The sequence below is a fragment of the Hyperolius riggenbachi genome, chromosome 1 (genome assembly GCF_040937935.1).
Source record: "Hyperolius riggenbachi isolate aHypRig1 chromosome 1, aHypRig1.pri, whole genome shotgun sequence".
Taxonomy (NCBI): domain Eukaryota; kingdom Metazoa; phylum Chordata; class Amphibia; order Anura; family Hyperoliidae; genus Hyperolius; species Hyperolius riggenbachi.
Genome location: NC_090646.1, coordinates 251,916,045 through 251,940,602, shown reverse-complemented (window position 1 = coordinate 251,940,602; position 24,558 = coordinate 251,916,045). Strand labels below are relative to the sequence as shown.

At 42.0% G+C, this 24,558-nt stretch overlaps 1 protein-coding gene and 1 long non-coding RNA gene across 2 annotated transcripts in view; one reads left to right on the top strand and one right to left on the bottom strand.

The window, feature by feature from the left end:
• The window catches only part of MMRN1 (multimerin 1), a 118,675-nt gene that overhangs the window by 11,693 nt on the left and 82,424 nt on the right, over positions 1-24,558 (top strand). The window lies entirely within an intron of this gene.
• On the bottom strand, positions 8,639-23,501 carry LOC137547455 (uncharacterized). The gene is made up of 3 exons (XR_011026592.1): positions 23,417-23,501; positions 16,875-16,934; positions 8,639-8,921 (listed from the first exon to the last, which is right to left on the bottom strand). It is a non-coding gene; the product is annotated as an uncharacterized lncRNA (long non-coding RNA).

Genomic DNA, 24,558 nt, shown 5'->3' with positions numbered 1-24,558 from the left:
GAAGGTATTATATCTGTTCAGAACTCTGTCAATACCAATAAAAAAACCTTTCTTCTCTGATTTGAAAAAAATAATAAACAATTTCATCTGGAATGGGAAAAAATCAAGAATCTCCTATAATATCATGACACTCCCCAAAAATCAGGGCGGAATTGGGCTACCTAATATGGAAACATATTATTACGCATGCAATTTAGAATTTGCTCACTCATGGTGGTCCAATAACACTGGGAAAAAATGGACTTCCATAGAAGCTGACGTTCTAGATATACCCCTAAGAGACATCCTCGCCAGTATGCTCCTTGGTCATAAACCACCTAAAACGGAATTCCCAACTATTAAATCTCTCTTATTAGCATGGGAACACTTTCTGAAACACCCTCCTCATGCAACGTCAACCTCCAGACCTAGAATACCCCTTACTACTTTAAAAACTTTATTATTAGATATAAACATACTGCCTTTATTACAAGCGGGCCTAAATAACTTAAATGATTTGTTTAACAACTCTACTATGAAATCCTTTGAGGATCTCAGACTTAAATACAATCTGCCCCTAAGCTATGCCTTCACATACTACAGAATAACCAGCATATTTCAGAGGCGAAAAATATTTATTCCAGAATTAAATAATCAAATAATTACATCTCTAAACTCTACTAAACCAATAAAAGGACTCATAGCCCTTTGGTACAGTGAACTAATAACACAAGCCAATTCACCATTGAATAAATATATTCAAATATGGTCGTATGACTTAGATATGGAATTAACACTTCCCCAAATACTACAAGCAAACAGGAAATTAGCTAGACTATCTAGGTGCAACTCACACTGGGAGCAATTTATAAAAATCTTTACTAGATGGTATCTCACACCTAGGAAACTAGCTTCCTTTACACATAACGCATCACCCTTATGTTGGAGATGCTCGGTACACACTGGAACCCTTCTTCACATGCTATGGTAATGCCCTCTAGTAAAACGAATATGGCTTGCAACAGAACGATATATCATTCGAAATATCTCTCCTGATTTTAAATTATCGCCTCAATTAGCTCTTCTATGTATAGACCTAGATAAAATAGATCTACCCTCACAGATGCATATCTGTCACCTGATTATGGCAACACAATACATGATTACCACCTCCTGGAAATCTTCTGACCCAATTGAATTCCAATGTCTATTATCCTATTACAAGCGTAATATGATCCTGGAGACAAACCTGAGAGCAAATTACATGACTACCAAACCAATCAATACAGATAGTTCCACCAAGAGAATGGGTACACAATCAGAACATTCATAAAGACTCGAAAACTTTGAGTTAGAAGCAGATAGAAGGTTTTGTTATAGTGTTTTTCTGTGTTATTGGTTATACATGTTTTAATGAGACTATTTAGTGTACTAGACATCAGTCAATACAAACCGTCTTCACCTCTTGTATAGAGAATCGTATATTATATGACATACCTAAATTATTAAGGAAACCTATATATCAAGACAAATTTATCCTTATGACATCTACCTTGCAATCTAAGCTATTGGATGGCAATAAGCCACTGCTCCAGTAGCACAAATCTACTGAGTGACTTTTTTCACCTCATCCAGCCGGATTAGGTTAGTGGATGTAGGTGGACCTAGTTTACCAGTTGAGGATAAGAATATCTCCTAATGCTGAATATCCTTCACAATGTATATCAATAATTTCACCTCTAAATGTACCATTTACTACAACTGTTGTAATTTTTTCATTGGTGTATAATAAAAATTTATTGTTGGAAAAAAAGAACACTTTACTGCTTTGTCCTCTAGGTTACCTCCAGCTTAAAATATTTTATGGTAAGGTACTCTTTTATCTTTGTATCCAAGCTCTGATTCTTTATGACTGTAACCTCTGACCATAGTTCCTAAAAAGATCACTCAGCCAGAAAAAAATAGATATGTCTTTTCTTGGATGTACAGTATAAGCAACATAAGAGTACACAGATTTAACACTTTGAGGAACATCTATCCATGCTACACATAACTCAAGGAAACTACATTACCTCGGATCTGTTTTCTCTCATTTGCCTTTTTAAGATCAATGATTTTTTATTGAACAAACATTAATAATAAATAACAAACCTGAAGACTATATGTGTTTGAGGTGTTAAGCCATTGATATAGTTACCTTGCGTACAACAATGGATATGATTGCAAATTACTTTGAAGAATCAATGGTAAATCATCTTGCTAAAAGGAAAAATACAGTAATATCAAAAAAATAGTTAAGTGGCTGGCTTACTAAAATTGAAAGACTTTAGAGGACACCAAAGAACATAAGTTATCCAGGAAGCTCACACTGGATATTTAAACATTAGTCTGCTATTGGTTGGAGGCTTTTTTCAGCCCTTACCTGGGTCACCATAGTCAGAATTGTTAAAAGATTAGTGAATTATTATTTGTGGTTTTACAGACTTTCCTGGAAGGAATTGTATCTCATTGACCATCTCTAATCGCTGATTGGCTGGTTTTGGCCACCCAGAATGTCAAACATTACATGATCTAGCTGATAAATGAGAGAGTGTGACAATGTCCATGTACACATTGAAGATGCCATGAGTGGTGTGCTGGAGGCTGACCGAAGATCAGCCCCATTAGTGGTATGGATCTAATGTTGCAGTATTTGTGCTGACCTATAGACTTGAACAGACACTGCTCTATGGTGTGTGGTGTGGCACCAGTGATGGGCTCACCACTTCTTTACAAACACTGCAATTTATTTTGTTAAAGCGGTATTGTCACCATAAAAATCAAATTTCAACAGCAACTGGTCTGAGTGTATTAAGTGATAAAGATGCAAATCCTGCATTCAAAACTCGTAAAACGTTTTCTGCTGTTATGGTTTGGAGTTATCACATACTTTAGGATCACTGGCCCTTTAGTAGTCAGTGCCAAACAGTTGACTGCTTAGGGGTTCTTATATTCCTCCTTTTCCATTTATTTCCCTGCCTAGCCTATCTGAAACATGATCCCCTGCTCACTTGTGTTTACAAGCAAGGATGAGGTGACTCAGTGATTGGAGGAGAAAAGAAAAAGCAGTGCAGTTCCTAGTATACACCTCAGTGGGAGTGTCTGAAGACTCTGGGAGGAGGGCAGATAATAAATACACAATGAGCATGAGAAGGGAGAGGGGGGAAAACAAGAGTCAGGGAGGATATGATTTCAGCATTAGCTTGGCAAGATGGCCACTGCCTAGAATAGTATTTTCTGCTTTTCCTTTATAAAATTCACAGGAATCATTACGTGGATAGCACAATACATCTATGTAAGTAGAACTAGTATTTATCTACTTATATATGTTTTTTATTTCTAGGTTAGCATGGGTGTCGCTTGTTCTTTAACACTAGATTTACCAGGGCTGCGCAGATCTGCGTAAATTCCCTTGACCTCACACCTCCTAGCACCCCTGCTGAGTTTATTAACATGCTATCAACTCCATTGTTCTCTTTCTTTTGTTCTGAAAACACACACATTTACATTTGTTTACTTGAACTATCACCTTGGATCTGAGTTACTCTATATGGGAGGTGGGCAACCTCCCATCCCCCACAACCAGAGAATTCTGTTCTTTGTGTGAGCAGGTAAACCTGCTGTGATTCCTGTTGCAGCTCTCTTGCACCTTGCACTGTGTTGTCTGTACAGTCCCCCTGGCACAGCAGCTGCAACAGCTTCAGCAGCCCGCCTTTGTGCCAATATTTCCTTGTGCTGCATGAATCGGCAACGGAGTTCCTTAGCTAGAAGACTATACAGCCTAAAATGACATTTTAATTTTCTGGTCTCATCATCATATATACAGTAAAAGTAATACACCTGCTGGCTCTGTAAACCGTCCACAGCCATGCAGCCACCGACTTCTTGTGTGTGGCCCATCCCCTGCTGGAAAAATTTCGTAGTGTACTGTTTTCTCTACTCGAGATAGAAAATAGTATAGCATCTGTTTCAGTAGGGGGTGGTGTGGCAAAACTGTAATGTTAATATGCAAGGTCTTGTACAGTTTTTTTCTTTAATGTATAATGTTTATTTTAAACTCTGTTGGATGTCAGCTATTTAGTGCTGCTTCAGATAGCTGTATGGGATAAATTGCTGAGTTGTCTACAGCCTCGTTTACATATTCAAACAATGGCCCCAGGGCTTTGTAGGTCTTGCTGGAATCTTCTGTAAAGGTACCCATACATTAGAACGAGTATGGGCAGATTCGGCCAAGAGACAAATTTATCTCTAATCGAATCTGACTAGAGATAAATTTGTCTCTAATCAAATCTGCCCATACACTACAGGTCGATTCCCATCTGATTTCAGCATGAAATCATCAGGGAATCGGCTGAGCCACCGCTGTACGCCCTGCTGCGGCCCCCAAAATGTATACATTTATGCATTACCTGTCCTGTAGCAGTTTGTTGGGTCCATCCTTCCATCTCGCCAGGTAAGCCGCATACACGCTAGCGGCGCATATTGTCTGACATCAGCCGCTATGCGCATTCGTGATGTCAGAGCGCCGCCGGTGTGTATGCGGAACCCGGAGATAGATGGAAACCGCATGGAGGCTGACAGGTAATGTATAAATGCACACACTACATACATTTATACATTGCGGTGGCAGAGGCCGGGGTTTCATCGTCTCATCCCTCGTTCGCAATTCGGCCGCCGTACCGCCGCACACCCGACCAACCAACCTCGGCCCGACATTTTCCAACATGTGTGATCGACTGTGCGCCCAATATCTGTCCCGAAATTGGTTGCTTTGTCGGTCAGGCATGCACTTGGCAGCACCAATTTTCATCCAATTCGATTATAATAATCGAATTGGATGGTTGATTGGTTGGTAGGTCGCCTAGTGTATGGCCCCCTTAAAACAAAAGCCTGTGATAAGAGACCAGGGAGAACTAGGCTTCTCTGGAAACTTATGTTTGAGGACTATAATAGGGGGAGGGATTATTATTATTTATTGTATTTATAAAGCGCCAACATATTACGCAATGCTGCTGGACAATAAATACATACAATGATACAAGAATGACAGACGTAACAAGATTATACAACATAGAACAAAGTTTTACAAGGCAAACGGTACAAGATGCATGATCATGCGATTATGGGCTGGTTAGGGCCTTTTTCCACTACCCTGCGATTTGCAATTTGATTCTGATCGCAAATCGCAAGGTACATTAAACTAATGGAAACTGCAGCAGCAATTTCCATTAGTGCAATCCGATTGCGAAGCGATTTTGGTCAAAGCACAATCGTCATCCTGCCGTGTTTTGTATGCGATTGAGCTGTACTATAATGAGTATAGTAGCTCAATCGCAATCGCATGGTAGAAATTGAAACGCGATTGCACTCGCAATCGCGATCACATTTTATAGTGGAAAAGAGCCCTAGGCCCAGTAATACAAGTACAGGCTGTCATAGGAAAGGAGCAGACCATCATGTAGACTACAATAGGAAAGGGAGGACCCTGCCTTAGGCTTACAATCTAAGGGGGGGGGGGAATACAAGGTAGGGCTGTGGAATAAATATTCAGTAGAGAGTTACTGTGTGGTAGGGGGTGGGTAGGCCATCTAAAAGAGGTGGGTTTTGAGGGCTTGCTTGAATGTGTTGAAGGAGGGAGCAAGTCTGATGGGCGGTGGAAGGGAGCTCCAGAGGGTGGGGGTGGCTCTTGAGAAACCCTGCAGGGGCGCATGGGAGTGGGAAATGCGTGGATCGGTGAGGCGAAGGTCGTTGGAGGACCATAGGGGATTACCTGGTGTATACTTGTGAACAAGCTCCGAGATGTAGGTAGGGCAGGTTTTGTGCACAAATCTATATGCCAGGTATAGAATTTTGAAACTTATTGTTGGATAGGGAGCTAGTGCAGGGATTTACAGAGGGGAAATGTGGATGCGGAACGGTGCGAAGAATGGATGAGTCTTGCAGCCGTGTTCATAACTGATTGAAGGGGGTAATGCATTTCAAGGGGAGGACAGACAGGAGGGAGTTACAGTAATCAAGGCGGGAGATGATGAGGGCACGGATAAGCAGCTTGGTCGTGTCCGGAGTTAAGAAGGTGCGGATTTTGGAGATATTACGGAGGTGAAAATTGCAGGCTCTGGTGATGTTTTGGATGTAGGGGATGAAGGAGTCCAGGGTGACATCCAGACAGCGGGCCTGGGATGCAGGGCAAACAGGAATGGTAGCAATGTTGGCAGAGAATTGTGCTGGAGTTGTGAGTGAATAGTCTGCTGTGTATTTGTCCATGAAGTTTTGGATTTTTACTATAGCGTGAGATGGAGTTTTTTCTACTGCTTAAGATGGAATAAAGGAGATATCTTGGAACTATTGGTCTGCTCGTGGTATGGATACTCTTCTCGTCACAGGTGGGGCTATGCTATGAAAGGTGAGGGGGATGATCGCGGTGATTAAGGGGCATAGAGTGAATTCAGGAGTTTGAGAACAGAGGGGAAGAATGTATTCTGGTTTGTTGAGGTCCTAGTGGAGATGTCCTGGGTTGGTGGAAGGCGGCTGAAGAAACAGTTGCCAGGGTGGGAGGGATCCTTAGCTAGCCTCATTTCTCTGGAATCCAGTCTGGAGTTGTGGACGAGGTCAAGTGGGTGAAGGGGTTTCCCGATGATCCTCTCCGCTGATGTGATGACCCTCTGGAGTTTGTATCTGGTGCTAGCGAAGGCGGACGCTGGATACTCTGTCAACTTCAGTGCCATTGATGTAGATTGGAGGAAATTTGGGGGAATGTTTTCTGATGTTGAAGGCTATTAGGCTATTATTAGTGCAAAATATGAAGCTTTAAGTCTCCACATATTATTGAAATGCAGCAATGTAATTTATAAACAGTACTTAACTTCAACTTAGTTCTTACTTAGTAAATAAAAGTCAAGATAATAATAAAATATCTGCAAGTTTTATCCTTTTTCCTTGCAAAAACCTATATTACAAACATACCAGTTGTGTGCCTGATTATGTGTGAAACAGGGGCATGACAATAGGCTCCCCGTGACCCCCGCCATCATGGAGGGCATACCTATGAATTAGCAGCAGGGAAACTTGGGCGCAGGATACAGCAGATATATGGCTTACCCTGGTCTTGCACAGGCTTACCCTACTCTTGGAGGCATTAATTACTATTTCCCCTCCAGGTCGACATGGATGGTGGGGAATGATGTAAATCGGCTGCCAGTTACTGCTGGCGGCCAAATTGCAGTGTTTTAAAAGTAACGTAAGTTCCGTCTTCTGACGGCGCCAAAGTTACTCACTGTGCACCGTTATAGCAGTAATTCCTATTACAGTCTATGGTGGCGCCAGCTGCCCCTAAATCTCCTGCGCTGTTATTACACTGCTCGTCATGGAGGTGCCTGGGAGCTAGATGGGCCTGGAAGCGGGAGCTGGGGGCGGTCCTATACAGAGTGGCAGTAGAGCAGAGTGTTATACATTACCTGCTTCTGGCAGCGATACAGGTTGTCTTCACTTTCTCTTACATTTACAAGTGCCATGCTGTAAGACAATCACTATGATGCTTCCATCTCTGTCACATGGCATGGTGCTGAAGCCATATGGTGATTGGCTGGCTGCATTGCACAAAAGAGAAAGTGAGGAGGGACTTGTATAGCAGGCAACGTATAACTCTCCACTCTGATGCTGCACTGCATTGTGTACAGGACCAAGACCCCCTAGCCACCAACCTACCCACCCTCCCTATGATGGAGGTTGGGGGGAGGGCATGACCAACAGATCTTTGTAAGGGGGAGGGGTTGACCCAATGTAGTTATGCCTCTTGTGTGAGATATAAAAGTTGATAAAATTGTGCATTGAAAATGATTTATGTTACTACAGCTAGAACAAGTGAATACAACTAAACCTATACTGTAATTACATACACAGCTGTACTAGCAGAGCCGGATTTACCATAAGGCATTGTAGGCACGTGCCTACAGGCGCCTTATGTAGGAGAGGTCTTCTTTGGCAATAATGGTCCACACCACTTCCAAGTATAAATCAGCTTTATTAAAGATCCATAAAATGCTTTGTAGCAGCTACAGCCCGCTCTTTCAGGCTACATGCCCTTTTACAAGCCGCTCAGCACCTGTTGGTACAAGGGGATGGTTCCCGCACACCCACAGAGGATTGCTGAGGTGCTGTTCCATCTCTCTTGAATTATGTAGGAGAGGTGGTTCCCCTCTCAAAGTGTCCCCCTACCCTTTGGGAGGGGCTACTTAATACTGGGGTGGTGGCACATCTGGCTCCCTATACTTGGGGCGGGGCACTTCTACTACCTAGATTAATGGGGTTACCAAAAAGGGGAGGCCCTACCTAATATGGGTGTGTGGCCTGAGATGAGGGGCAGAGTTTAGGGCAGCAGAACGCCTGTGCCTACAGACTCCTGAACTGTAAATCCGGCTCTGTGTACCAGTGTGGGATATAACAGGCAACTTTTAAACAGCTGAGTTCTATGTTTTTTTCCAGTAAATCATTTCTAAACTCAAGTGAGTAAAATGAAGAAAAGGCTACATATTCGTAATGAGATCTATAATAATCCAGGAGCCCTTAAAATATCATAGCTCTCAAATGTTGCACAGTTACTGCCTTAATGAGCATAGTCCTTTTCAGTCTTTGGAGACAGAAAAAAAAAATCCATAAATTTTTCCCAATTTGTCAGAAAGTACAAAAAAGAACAGTCTGGCATTCGTTCTGCCTCATAATCTAAATGAGCGCATAGGCAGAGTTTCATGGCTGCACAATGCATATGAAATAGTGCAATAATGGCACATGGTTCTGTAATGACGTTCTTGCAATAAAGTAGATGTCCTCCTTGCCACATCACTCTAAGCTCTGCATGTTTGGCTTGGAAAACAGAAGGTAGCATTGCTGACTTCCTTAGAGTGACACTGAAAGAAAAAAAAAAACTTATGATATAATGAATTGTATGTGTAGTATAGATAATTAATAGAACATTTGTAGCATATTTTTATTTTCAGTTATATAGCTTTCTTTTATAACATTGCATCATTCTCTATCTTAGGCCCGGTTCACATTAGCGGTTGTTTGCCAAACGGACCGGATGACCTGACCGGATCCGGACCGGATCCGGATCGGAACCGTACGGTTCTGATCCGGATCCGATCCGGATCCGGGCAGGTTGCATCAGGTGGTAATCAGGATGCGATCCGGATCCGTTTGGCAAAGTTAACGTAAAAAAAAATAAAAAATGTTGGGGTCTGGGAGGTCAGCAGAAGGGGGACCTGTGGAATCAGGCCCTCTGCTGTTTAGCACTCACCTCCACCTCCGACATGCTGCCAACATCCTGCCAACACCTCCAGCTCGTGCTGCTCCACTCCAAAATGCTTGCCCATGTGTCCCCAGCCAATATCGCCGCAAAAATCCGCATAGGAAGTGGGGTAGAACATCCGGATTTCTCAGCCAGTGTGTTGTGCGGCCTCCGGTTCCCATTTGTTTGTATTGGCCGGATGGTGCAGTCCGGCTCCGCCCCGGATACGGCTGCCGGAGGGGCCGGATGAAAAAATAGCGCATGTTGGAACGGAGGCCGGAGTCCGGATCCGGCCCGGATCCGGTCCGGCTCCGGTTCTGCAGAACGGACCCATGTGAACGGACGCATAGGCTTTAATTGCTATGCCGTGCGTTCGTTCCGTCCGTTCTGCAGGCGGTGCGGCTCCGGCACGGCGATTCCGGAGGGCCACCGCAAGTGTGAACCGGGCCTAATATTTGCAGTTTACAAATGACACTCTGCATTTTAAACTATGAAACAGAGCAGAGCTAATGACCCTTTGAACTTCCCTGCACTAAAGTAATATCTGAAGTTGTCTTTCAATGTTTCTTTGATGTAGAAGTGCTTCAGAAACTAGCACTGCTCTCTGACTAAATTAGCTCAGAGAAGCTCTTTTGCATAGATAGGAAGTTAAGTTTCTTAACTGTTCCTGTGCTGAAAACGATATGAGACTCATATTCTATTTCTTAGCTGTACTACACATACAATTCATTTTATTATAATTTTATTTTCAGTTTGGATTCCCTTTAATAGAACATTGGTAGCAAGAAAAATAGTGTTATATTTTTATTTTTAGTTATATAGTTTTTTCATATAACATCACTCTGTCATATTTGCAGTTTGAAAACCACATTCTGTATTTTACACTATAAAACAGAGCAGAGCTAATGACCTTTTGAACTTTTCTGCAGTAAAACCTTAAACAAACAGGAAACAGTGAGAAACATGTTAAGATAAGTGCTTCAGAAATCGGACTGTCTTCAACCCAAGTTGGGTTGAAGAGCTCAGAGAAGCTCTTTTGCATAGATAAGAACTGAAGTTTCTTAATTCTTCCTGTACTGGAAAACAATATGAGACTGTATTCTTTGCTACTAATGTTCTATTTCTTAGCTGTACTACACAAACAATTCATTATCTCACAGGATTATTTTCGCTTCAGGTTTGCTTTAACAAAATGCAGCTAGTCTAGTTAGCATGCTGGTCCATGGCTGTGAGTACATTCTGAGACATTGATGCCAAACATGTTTGCAGATCAACTGCCTCCACAACAGCATGATTTTTCCAGGCATATGATACAAGAACAACTGAAGCTACCCCCACCCCCAAAAGAAAAAAAATCTGCATAATCGGCAAGCACTAGACACTTTGTAAAAAAGAACAAAGATGGCAGCTTCCACGTTCCATTTACTTCATAATTTATTTAATCACTTCAAAATTAAGCTGCTCATGTCATGTCTCAGACTTGCATCTAAACCTGCTTTGATTTGTTCGAGCTGCAGGTATTGTTTTTTAATGAATGCACACCAGGAGGATCTATCTGAGTGACACTTTCACAATTTTCTTTTCTTACTTTCACATAAGATCCTCAATACATTGAAAAAATTAATGGCACACACAAATTATAATTGGAAATTTCAACCGAACTCCAGGTATTATAACATTAACATGAAAGAATATAGTATATAAAGTATATTTGGCCTTAAATACAAAAATGCATAAACCTGTTTTCACGGGAAAAGGGTAGGATTGATGAAAAGAAATGGCTGCGCAATGGCACATTGGGAATTAAATCATACGTTTATTCCAGGCTATTGCAAAGGTGCTTGTAGTTGCTTCCGTGGCTTATTCACATATTTTTGTCAGGGAAAATTTTGAAAAAAATCATCTCTGCAAGGTTGTTTTTTTTCTAACAAAAACATTTTTAATGGGTATACCAATTACCGCAAATGACGATTACCAATTCCATTGCCAATTTTTGTTAATAAAGTTATGTAATTTTTTTTAAAGTTGTTTTGCAGAGTCCTGTATATTTTGCAGATGTCCACTATTATGCTGACATCTACAAAAAATACATAACTTTATTAACAAAAATTGTGTTATGTAAAATGCCTACATAACTTTATTAACAACATCATATATTGTTTATTAACCATTAACCAATTGTGTATAAGTTCTTTACCCTTCAGTGATATACTGTATATTTATTTGCAGGGCAAGTGATGCCACAATAATTGTCTTTTACCAAGAGTGGCAAGAACCAAATAGTTTTTATAGAAATTGAGAACAGTGTGAAAAAGATTGAATAAGGGAATCATTTTCTAAGAATATTGTATTTTAGTCCCCTAGAGTAGAAAGAAATAGATTTGGTTCGCTAACATATTTTAAACACTGTATATATAATGTTGAGGCAGCGCAAGGTATTTGTATATATATAAAACACTTTAAAGGATACATCCAAGGTAAAAGAAAAATCAAAATCCACTTACCTGGGGCTTCCTCCAGCCCCTGGCAGCCATCCTGTGCCCTCGCCACAGCTCCCCTCACTGCCGGTGTCCTCCGCTGAAGAAGCTGACCTCGCCAGGTCAGTTTCCGGGTCGGCTTCGTGTGCACACCACGTGGGTCACGTGGTGTAGCCGACGTCATCAGGTCTCTACTGCGCAGTATTTCTGCACCTGCGCAGTACAGACTTGATGACGTCACCACTCACCACTCTAGGTCCAGGTGAGGTGCATGTACATAAATATGAAGTGATTCTTCTGCAGACTGATTATTGATTACGGTATACATCTAGAGTTTGCCAATTGTCAGTAGTACTAACGCATACAATTAATCAACCAATTATCATTTTACTCTTTATTATATATTGTTACTAATAAAACCTATAGGATTATTCAATTTTTATGCAAATTAGTATCTGTACACTGTTGTATGGAAGAGTGAATTTTATTTATGTACAATATCTTTGACATCAATTAGGGCCTGAGCCCACTAACGCAGTTGTGTGCAGTTGTGTCCGATTTTCAGAAACACATCAATTTTTCAGATGCTGAAAAGCGGACACAACTGCGTACAACTGAGCGCTCAACTGCATTAGTGGGCTCAGGCCCTTAACGTGTTTATATATGTACTGTATATACAAATACCCTGTGCTGCCTCAATCTTATATATACATTTTGTTACATATCAGGAGAGTTTGGGCACTCCTAGCTTTCCATACAGCAGCAGGTGAAACACATCCAAATCTGTAATTTCTTCCGTCTCTCAGACAGTCTCCAAGTGTATTTATTATATTTCAAACACTCATTAATATTTTAAGTGTATTTATTATTCAACAAACCGGAGTATTGGAAAATCAGTTTGCTGTTTTATTTTCTTCTTCTTTTTTTTTTTTTTTTTTTTATAACATGCTTTCAGTGTTTATCCATAATGGCACTCAATTTACTTTTTCTCCTAGATTATATTTTCACACCCTATCAATAAAATGCCTTTTAAGCCACCATCAAGCAAGAAAATAGTCAGAGTAATTTAGAAAGTATGTTTTGGTACTTTTTTTTATTTGCAGATTGCTGAAAGTTATTTTAACCACTTGATGACCCACCCTTTACCCCCCCTTAAGGACCAGCGCTGTTTTTAGTGATCTGTGCTGGGTGGGCTCTGCAGCCCCCAGCACAGATCAGGGTGCAGGCAGAGCGACCAGATCGCCCCTCCTTTTCTCCCCCCTATGGGGATGATGTGCAGGGGGGGTCTGATCGCTCCTGCCTGCCTGAGGTTTGCGGGGGGGGGGGGCACCTCAAAGCCCCCCTCCGCAGCGAAATTCCTCCCCTTCCTCTCCTATCTGTCATCCCCGGTGATCCGGGCTGCACAGGACGCTATCCGTCCTGTGCAGCCAGTGACAGGAAGTCCCCTGTCACATGGCGGCAATCCCCGGCCGCTGATTGGCCGGGGATCGCCTATCTGCCTTACGGCAGCAGCGCCGTACAATGTAAACAAAGGAGACATATGTCTCCTACGTTTACATTTAGTCTGCGAGCCGTAATCAGCGGCTCGCAGGCTATTCACGGAGACCCGCTCCGTGATCTGACAGGAAACGGCCGCTCGCGCGAGCGGCCTTTCCTGATTAATTAGGGAGGCACCTGGCGACGCAGATCTGCGTCGCTGGTCCTCCAGCTACCACTTTGCCGCCGCACGGTATGAGTGTGCAGTCGGCAAATGGTTAAACGGAAGATGAAAAATGATCTCTTAGGAGAAAACTTAGGAGGAAAAGTGAACCATTGTGAACCAAAATAGGAGAAAAAGTGAACCAAAAGTGAGCCATTGGCCCATATGCAGTTAACTTTTCTCCTTGGAAACAATTTTTTTATCTTCTATTTAAAATAACTTTCTGACACTACGCAACTGAAAAAGTACTAAAAAGTAGATAAAAGAAGTACTATCAAAATTATTTTGAGTATTTTCTTTCTTGCTGGTGGTTTAGAAAGCATTTTATTGACAGTTTGTAAAATATCACCTAGAAGAAAACTAAGGAGAAAAAGTTGATCGCTTATGGGCCATTGCCCCCTATGCAATTCACTTCTTCTCCTGAGATCATTTTTAATCTTCTGTTTGAAGTACCTTTTTAGCACTTTGCAATTAAAAAAGTACCAAAAAGTAGGTGAAAGGGTGGAACTATCAACATTGTTTTTAGTATTTAATGGTTTGCTGGTGGTTTAAAAAGCATTTTATTGACAAGTGGTGAAAATATCATCTTAGAAAAAAGTAAGGAGAGAAAGTGAATTGCATATGGGCCATTGTTTCTTCTCCAATGAGTACTAATCTAGCTGTGCTGTTAGCATAGAGAATGGTTAAATTATATCCCCATGTTTTCTAATGTGTGGGGTTAGGGTGTTATGCAGGAAGAGCTTCTCTATGTGGGGGTGCAGATGGAATTTTATCGGGGAGGGGGGGGGGGGGGGCGGGGGATAGCACAGCTTAGGGGCTGCACAAAGAGTGCAGCTGTGGTGCAGCTTCTGCTGCACATGGGGAAGCAGCACCACATTAGAGGGGATGGAGATGGCTCAAGAACGTTGTACTTTGTTAGAAAAAATATGAACCTGACCCTGCAACTGACCCCTGTAGGCAAATGGCAGATCATGTGCATGGCGAAGAGTTCAGAATTGTTTAAAACACAACTTAACTTAGTAATATAGCTCTTAACTTGTTACATTGATTTAAAGATAGAACTTTGTAGCATAATGGAAGAAATGTACAAAGGTGCAAATTAACAAAACAGGAAAAAGGGCACAGGAGTCCTTACGGAAGAAAGGGCGCTCCATAGGCGCCAATGCTAAACATTGCAATTATTAGGACATTTGGGCACATGGTGGCAGCTATCATTAAAAACTTCTGCATCCAGCGCCTACTATGAAATGTCACAATTTTCATTTCCACAACCCCCCAGCACCCACAATTGCATTAGGCGCCTGTGGATGTGGAAATCTTTAATAATTGCTGCAAATTAGGTGCCCTCCAGTGCCCACAATTATCTGCTTAGCCGCAATATCATGGCTTTACCTTAGGGAGGGGTTAAGGGTTAGGTGAGGCTTAAGAAAAGGAGTTAGGGCTATGCACCACGGGGGGCTTAGGGCTAGGCACTACTGGGGGGTAGGCACCACCATGGAGTGTTAGGGTTAGGCACCACCCGGGGAGTTAAGGTTAGGCACCGCCGGGGAGGTTAGGGTTAGGCCCCACGAGGGGGAGGTTAGAGTTACGAGAGAGTTCTGGGTGAGAGTAGGGCTAGGTTTAGCAATAGTAAAATATTGGTACATACTACCGATATTCTACTATGGACATTTAGTAGTAGAATATCACAAATTTTAGCGACATCCTGTTACTGGCAAACCCGGCGCCTTTTTTTCCAGACGCCTTTTTTCATGTATGTGCAAATGGGTTACCATGCTGGTACTTTGCACAGGGCTACATGCACCCTACAGCTGGCTCTAAATGTCAGTGTCAATTGTAACAAACTACTGTATCTTTTTATCTGGGCTTTATCTTGTAAGGATTCCTACATGTGTCTTTCTTCTGAGTTTGAGCTTATAAAACCTGAGACAAAACAGCATTGCTTTGTTCTGCTGAGCTTCTATTCATTGGAGGTTCTATTTTAAGCTTAATACATTGAATTCACCAACCTTGAAAAAAGTAATCCAGCAGCATCTCTTGCTCGCTGACCTTTGTCAAATAATGTTTCACTTTTTTTCAATATTTTTTTAAGGATGGTGAACTTCTACTAAGCCCAGACAAAATGTAAAAAGCTCCCTTCATGTAAATGGAATTCAAACACTTTAACTTAGGACAAAAATGTGTTTGTAAAATGCATGTGAACAATAGTCAAGCATTAATTTAATGAATGATGCAAAATGATGCAAAATGATGCAAAATGATCTTAATCCTAAACACATGCTGCAATTGAATGGTTAATCGCACAGGCATACACCGCCTCTGCTTGACTGAAAAATGCATGCCCTGCATCCAAGACAAGTGCTAACATTTATTAAACTAGGAGGAACTTTAGCTTCCAATATGGTTTGCATGCAAAGTATATTATACTAGACATCATAAAAATCTATTTAGGTGCTGCACACTGAGCTGGTGGTCATTTCGGATGCAGCCTTAGTGGTATGCGCTGGCGTTCTCCTCGCTGTTCAACCAAATGTAAGTTACACATTTTTTTTGCTTAGCTGCTCCCAAGGTTTTAAATTTAGGTTAGGTCACTTGCCCGGAGGTTTGCCTCACCGTGGCGCAAGTGTCTAGTATAATATACTTTGCATGCAAACCATATTGAAAGCTAAAGTTCCTCCTAGTTTAATAAATGTTAGCACTTGTCTTGGATGCAGGGCATGCATTTTTCAGTCTAGCAGAGGCGGTGTATGCCTGTGCGATTAACCATTCAATTGCAGCATGTGTTTAGGGACGCGCAGCCTTTCCCCCCACCTTTTCTTAACATTGCACAGAACCCCTTTAAGCGACATAAATACTGCACTAGAAGGTATATACATGGAAAACAAACAGTTGTGATTTCAAATTGCCTCATACATAGTGTCTGTTATGTTTTGCTGCAGAACATTATAAAATGTTAGCATTTAAAATAGTTGCATGTGTTATCCTTCTAGCAAGTTTAGCCTTTTGCAAAGTAAACCTTTAATTCCCTCCTAATCCATTGACATGTGGTAGACTTCCAACCAGATGTCTTCGCTGCTGCTAGAATTTAACATATTAGCAGAGCTTACACCTGCTGTGTTCCAAGGTGTCTCATCTGCGGCTCGGGGGGCTACCGCAATACCATCAAATATGCCAGGCAGGCATTTCATGTGATATTATGCAGTCAAGACAAAATGTTAAAATTAATTTGTATACATGAGCTTGTACAGGGGAAGGCTTTGTGCAACTTGTAGAAATGGCATGGAGGTAATTATACAAGTCACAATTTGTCCTGGAGCGCCCTCACACTTTCTCACAAAACATAAAGTAAACTTTGGTTTATGAACCATGATTTTGTTTAGTTTCCGCACTAACTTACTTTCCTAGTTACAGCATTCTGTCATGGTTCAGATCCCGCGGCCACTTGGAAACCTGGGAACTGCAATGTAAAAGTTGGACAGTGGAAACGCTGGATATAGCCAAAACACACACACACAGATATTGGCAACAGAGTTTTTATCGGATGTGAGTCTGAAAGTGTAGATTAGTGGTAGGGGTAGGTTATTGTTAGGCTTAGATTAGATAGTGGTAGGTTAGTGTTAGGAGTAGATAGAGGGTGGGTTAGATTGAGAGGTGGGTTAGGTAAAGCAATAATAGAAGAAAAGCAATACAATTACCAATATTCCATTATTGTAATTATCCACTGCCCAATAGTAGTACATCGGCAGCATTGCCGATATTCTACTGCTAGTGGCTTCACATGGCGACCAAAAATTTGCCAGTGCCCTTTTTTGATGTACACATGTAGATATGCAAAGTCATTGCTTGTTGTGGAAGAGGCACTGGAGAAACCTCAACTTGATCTGCTCAAGAAAAGTCATTTGCGTTGTTGCATGGATATCCAAATTGTTTACTGGCATTTTCACAAAAATTCTAGCATTTTCAAGAAAACGTCACAAAAATGTAACATTCTCTCATAAAAATTCATGAAAGTATAATATTTTTGCAAAATGTTTGTGAAAATTGGTTTTTAATGTTTTCTCACAGTGATCAGGACATGTGCCAATGAAAACAGCTCCTGACTGAGTTACAGAGCTCAACTGCCTGTGCTGGTGGGGATGCGCTATTGCATTATGTGCACAAGACCAGGCGGTGTTAAAACAACATCGCATCAGGCTCAGGCAGCCACGGGTGTGCGGTAATTTTTACTACACTCGGTCCCAAACAGTTTTTTAAAGGGAACCTGAAGTGAGAGAAATACTGAGGCTGCAATCTTCATTCCCTTATAAACAATGGCAGCTGCCTGGCTGTCATGCTGAGCATTATGCTTTAGTTGATTTGAGTCACACACCTGCAACAAGCATGTGGCCAGTAGAGTCAGACCAGAGTTAAAGAGGAACTCCAGTGAATATAATGTAATAAAAAAAAGTGCTTCATTTTTACAATATTTACGTAGAAATGATTTAGTCAGTGTTTGCCCATTGTAAAATCTTTTAAATCCCTGATTTAAATTCTGACATTTATCACATGGTGACATTTTTCCTGCTGGCAGGTGATGTAGCTGCTGCTTGCTTTTTTGGCAGTTGGAGACAGCTGTAAACAGCTATTTCCCACAATGCAACAAGGTTCACAGACAGGAAACTGCCAGGAGTACCACGGTCCTCAGAGTTTCTTGTGGGAGGAGTTTAACCACAATAACAGCCATACAGAGCCCCCTGATGATCCGTTTGTGAAAAGGAATAGATTTCTCATGTAAAAGGGGGTATCAGCTACTGATTAGGATGAAGTTCAATTCTTGTTCATGGTTTCCATCTGACCTGCATGCTTGTCCTGGGCCAGTGACTTTAAGTTTTAGAGGAAGTATTAGAGACAAAGCTCAGCACAGAAGTCAGAAAACTGGATTTTTTTTTTGTAGAGATTGAAGGCGGCAACCTATGTATACCTCTCACTTCAGGTTCCCTTTAACCTGTGAGACAGTATTAGCTGAATTTAGCTTAGGGAAATTTCTATAAAACTGCTTTTCCAGAAGGTGATATGGTCCACATTGTGTATAACACCTCTTATGAAGCATTAGATGAACAAAGAATCAAGAGGGAACAGTGGTTTCTATAGAGAGCCAGCGAGGTCAGCATCAAACCATCTGACATAGTATCAGCTGTAGCAAAATGATTTCTTGTTTTTACATTCTTCTCAGAGAACATATTAACTGACACTGATTATTATTTGCTGGTTATCTGATGGTGTGCTGCAGCCCAATAGTACTATGTGAGTGTTATTGTTATACTACAATGATAGTTAATTCAGTTTCCATGGTGACGCAGCTCTAAGGGGACACAAAGCAGAGGTTTGCTGCTGACAGTCATTTAGAATATAAATGTGTTCTGCTGGGTATGCAACTTGCTCTGTTCTAGGCCCTTTTTGTAAATGAAAGTTCATACTGACTGCCTCCTGCTAATATAGATCGTTACTACACATGCAGCGGACCGAATGTTTTGCCTTCCCATGAGTAATAGGCATTGAACTCTCAGCATGTGCGCATGAGGCTCCATTGAACAATGTCCGTCTTAGCACCTCTGATCTGCTAGACTGAATGCTAGGATGAAGCCAGCAAGCGTTTGTAAAAAGAAAAGCCTATATAATTCATTAGCCAGCCCAGACTTGCTACTACAATCGACTGGTTAGTAATCGGGCCCAGTGGAAAAGTAGGGCAGTGTTTTAAGGATGAGCTGTTCAAATCTCAAAGTTTAACCAATGAACACCCAGAGTCGGTTCTCTCGTGAAGAAAGGATGAAACACTTCATCAGGTGCAGAGACTACAGGGGCGGCAAGTTTATACTGAGTGTTTACACTTACAGCATGCAGTCAGAGTAGGAGGAGAATGCAGTCAGAGTAGGAGGGGAAGCAAGAGGAGAGTGAGGTGAGGAGGTCATCATTGGGGAAAGCAGCTTATTGTGCTGTGTGAGGAGTCTGACAGTAAGTGAGGAGGGGGAGGCAGGAGATCAGCAGTGTTTCATTTGACTTGCACAGCAGAAGGGAGGATGTCATGATCTGCATCTGCTGGTAACATTACAAACTATTTGGAAGAACTTTCACTGTCTCACCTGCAGATGACCTCGCTCTCTTCAGGGATTATGCAGCCTGAACTGCTCTCTACCCACCAGAAGAAGTCTCTCCTTCAGGAACTATTCCATTGCAGACTGCTAATGAGGGCAGGTCTGAGATCACCTGGACATTGTCATTTGATCTCCCAGCACAAAATATAATGAGCTTCAGCAGACCAGTTCATTGCTAGTTCATCAAGCCTGTTACCTGGTCCTGATTCCTGTGATCTAGCCCTCCCTACCTTGTTCCTGTTCCCTGCATCCATGTTACCATCCGTGTATGACCTTTGCTATTCCTTGACTAATCTTTTGCCTAGCGATAATATTACTGTGTGATTCTCTCGTTTTGATCTTGCTTGTATGACTATCCATTGCTTGTCGATATTTGGTTTAGTTGCCTTGTGAATGTATATAATGTATATAGTTCATGTGTATGTATTAACCAGGTTCCAGAGTTAACTGTGCACACTGTGCACATTCTCACAAGTTTGCCTCAGGCAGTAAAAAGTGTAGCACCGGCCCTGTAACACCTTTAGCTCCTTCAGCGCAAGAGTGGTTTATGTAATGGCCAATACTCTGCATTAGGCATGGGTGAAAATGTCTGGTTTTCCTCCAACAAAATATCAATGGATATTCCACTTTAAAGGCAAATGCACTGAACACAATCAATTAACAAATTATACCCCAACAGAGACTTACATTAAAAAGGGAATCACGTTAAAATGGGCGCAAGGAAATCCCAATAGTAGAATATCTGTATTTTTACCATTATCCTACTATCCCCGATACCCGACAGTAGAATATCAGTGATTATGCCAATATCCTACTATCCATCGCTGTAACCCCTTTTCTCACAGTAACTCAACCAGCTAACACTAACCTACCCCCCATTATTAGGCAGCCAACCCCATATAGGTAGCAAGATGTGCCCCAATTATTTCACCCCCCCATATAGGTAGCCAGATGTGCCCCAGTATTAAGCAGCCACCCCCATATAGATAGCCAGCTGTGCCCCATTATTAGGCAGCCCCCCTATATAGGTAGCCAGCTTTGCCCCATTGTTAGGCAGCCCCTCCCCCATATGAGTAACCAGATGTGCCCATTATTAGGCAGCCCCCAGTATTAAGCAGTTCCCTCCATTTATACAGGCGTGGTGGCTTTTTCCTTCCCTCCCTCCCTAGCATAGCAGCAAGCAGTGTGTATGACAAGAAACTCACCAGCTCCCAACATTCCATTGATTCCATTCTTGACATTTCTCTTCCTCAGCGTGCCCCAAGTGTCCTCTCCATGGTTACAGTGCCATCACATGCAGAGTGACAGGTTGTAACCATGGAGAGGACACTGGGGGCGCACTGAGGAAGAGATACGTCAATGATGGAATGTCGGGGGCCAGTGAGTTTCCTGTTATACACGCTGCTTGCTGCTATGCAGAGGGAGAGATGGAAGGAGCTGCCTCCAAGCCTGTATAAATAAATGGAGGGACGGAGAGAGGGAGCTGCCTGGCAGTTTGGGCACTTTGAGTGGCCAGTACGCCGCCTCCTTTAATGGCCCTGACACACCGGAGAGCATTTTGTAGGTCATTTTCAGTTTTTTTTTTAAAACGTTCCCATTGACTTACATTAAAATCGCAGTAAAATTGTGGCAAAATAGCCGCAATTGTGATTTTTTTTTTTTTAAATCACAACTGCGGAAGCGTTTTTAAAAAGTGAAAATAACCCGCACACACTCTGGTGTATCAGGGCCCTAACACTTAGGATGCCTGTAGGCATGAGCCTTGGGCTGAAGATCTTCTCATCTTTTGAAAAAGCGGCTTGGATGCCGCGATACCGGCAGTGGAGACATCTGCCAGGGGCCTCTTTCCTCCCATACCTGACTTTCAGTAACAGCAAGATCACACATTTTGCTTCAGTACTGTCCCCACTATGAATCTAAGTCCACTTAAACTATGCTTTGCCATTGAGAGATGACATACCTCCCAACTTTTTGAGATGATAAAGAGGGACACTTAAGCCACGCCCATACCACTCCACTAATCACGCTCCCGACACACCCCTAGCCATGCATGCCATAAAGATTTCATAAGAAAATGATGTTGTTTTGTAATTCAAACTACACTGGCCCTTTTTATCCTGGTTTATTTTTCTTCATATTAACATTTGAAAATAAGAAATATATCAATTTAAATGATGGGAATACAGTTTGGAGTCAATAAAACACATTTTTTCAAGAGAAAAATACATATATTTACACAGATCTGTACATCAGTCCTGAAAGAGGGACACATGAGGAAGAAAGAGGGCCAGAGGGATTGGGTTCCCAAAGAGGGACTGTCCTTCCAAAAGAGGGACAGTTGGGAGCTATGAGATGATATTAATAAACAGTGTGGCTCCTCCCACAGGAATATTGCACGCAGTGTAATATTATTTAAAGGATATCCTAATCCGAGGTGAAATCGTCTGTACAAATGGAGGCTCCAGGCATGAATGTACAGGAACCCACGTTCACAGGCCCTCCCCCTCTGTTTCTGTAAAAAAGGTCTAACAAGTCTGCCAAGCTGCGGCCAGGTCGCACACTACTGCACAAGCGCTGGATGGCAGTGTGTGTCCTTGATTGTGCTCCTGTGGCACTGCACATGCACACTATGAAAAGATGCATGTGATCAAGGTTGCACAGTTTCAGGCCTGCGCTTGCACAGCAGTGCGCAACTTGGCTGTGACTTGGCAACCTCATGGGCCCTTTTTCACAGGAATGGAGGGAAGTCTTACCCCACAATGAGTAGAGCGTAATGCATTCCATCATGTGGTAAGACTTTGCGCATGTGATTCTGCTTATAGCAGTTAGGTGAATATACTCCAAAATGAGTCATCACACTCATTTACTAAAATAAATTATCACATAAAAGCTCATTTGTCATGAAGAAGAATACACCATAAGCAATGCAATAACAAAGCTTCAGCAAGGCTGCAATAGGGAAGATTAATAGATTTTATATTGCAGTAGGGGCAGTGATTCATTTTTCAGTAGTCTATCATCATTTAGCTTTGTAGGCTGCTGACACTAGTGATCATAGCTTTATGATCATCCTTTCTTTGAGAGGAATGGGTTCTAAATCCATTCATGATTTACAAGCAATCATAGTGTTCCTGCTACAAAGCACTTGTTTCACTATTTATGTACAGAATTAGCATGTATTTGCCATGTAGAAAGGAATGATGCTTTAGCTTTAATGTTGCTGTCATACAGTACAATCTGTGCTGTTTCTTATTGATGTCATGCTTAGCTGTCTACTTTTCAAATTCTGAAAATGAATTCTCATATAAATATTCTGCTTTGTTAAAGGCTTATACTTTGTACGTAATGAGAGATTTTTCTTTTATCAAACCCAGTAGTCATTACTGACTGTACACATTTTGACCAAACTGAAAGCGCTACATGTTTCGTCAATTAAAATAGGGAACTATAAATAAGTCCAATGCGGAATAAATGAAATCACATCACAACCAGAATCCTTATGAGTGCGCTATTCCTCAGTTTGTAATTTCAAGTATGCATAAAATACTACAGATGGCCGAACTGTTGTGTCGGTGAACAGTTCATGACGAACAAAGCGTGTTTGCATTTGCATCTGTTCAGGAACATATGGCATGTTCGACCCACACGGCAGCTAATCGGCTATCCTACCCACCTGGACCAACCCCCCACCTATCAGAAAGCCAGCACAGCAGCCATTTTACACCCTGACTGTGTACTGTGTTAAAGAGAACCTGTACTGAGTAAAAATATTTAAAATAAACACGAGGTAACTTCAAATGAATATTACCTTGCCATCAGTTCCTCTCAGAAGCTCACCATTTTCTTCTGTCAATAATCCCTTCCAGTTCTGACAATATGTTGTCAGATCTGAAATATATCAGTTGCTGTCAGTAAAATATCAGTTGCTGTCAGTTATAGCTGATAGGAAAACTGATGTACCAGGTAATGTCCATGTTTCCCTATCGCTCAAGTGGGCAATGTTACAGTTTAACTGTGTGCTGACCAGAAAGCTGTTATGGGTAATGGCCATTTTCAAAATGGAGGACAGAAAATTCCCTTGATCACAGTGAACAAACAGGACGCGGGACAGGAGAAAGACAATGAGGAGTAGACTACACGGGAGGTAAATATGACTTGTGTATGATTATTTTCACTTTTAATTTTCAGTTCAGGTTTTCGTTAAGCAGTTTAGGGAGAGAGCTGTGCTGCAGATAGGGAAAGCGTTAGTTAGGCCTGTGTTCTTTGACCCCAGTGGAGTTTCTTGCTGCTACAGTACCAATGCACCATCTACATAAGCCCCAGGGCCCTTCTAAAGGCTGTGTTTTGATCTTGTGATATTGCTGTTCATTGTGGCCACACAGTGCACTTAAGCTGTTGCAGACAGGTGCACTCAGTGCTTAGTGCTACAGTAGTTCACCCTTCTAGGGCTGTTTTTCTTTTCCTTGCTATTGCTTTATTGCAATTCTATGTGTCCTGTGCACCCATTAGCCATTGGAGACAGGTCTGCTGGTCCTAGTAGTGCTCTGACCATAACTCAATAATCCTTCCCCACCACTACTGGCATCTAGTATCCACTACTGCCCCTTGTATAAGGTCTCAGTGCAGAATCAGTGTTTTATTTTTGGTCACTTAACCACCACTGAACTACCTCAGCAGACCGATTCTCATACTCCGCAGGCCGATTCCTGATAAATTTATACATGAAATCGCTTGGGAATCAGCCAAGCACGTTGCCTTGCCACTGCCCCAGTGTAAAAATGTACTACCGTGTGGTGCCCATCTGTCTTCGGAATCAGACGCAGATTATTGTAGGTAGGTAGCCAGGTCTAGGTGCCCCCAGTATAGGCTAACTAGGTACAGGTGTCGCCCAGTATAGGCTAGCTAGGTACCGGTGTCCCCCAGTATAGGCTAGCTAGCTACAGGTGTCCA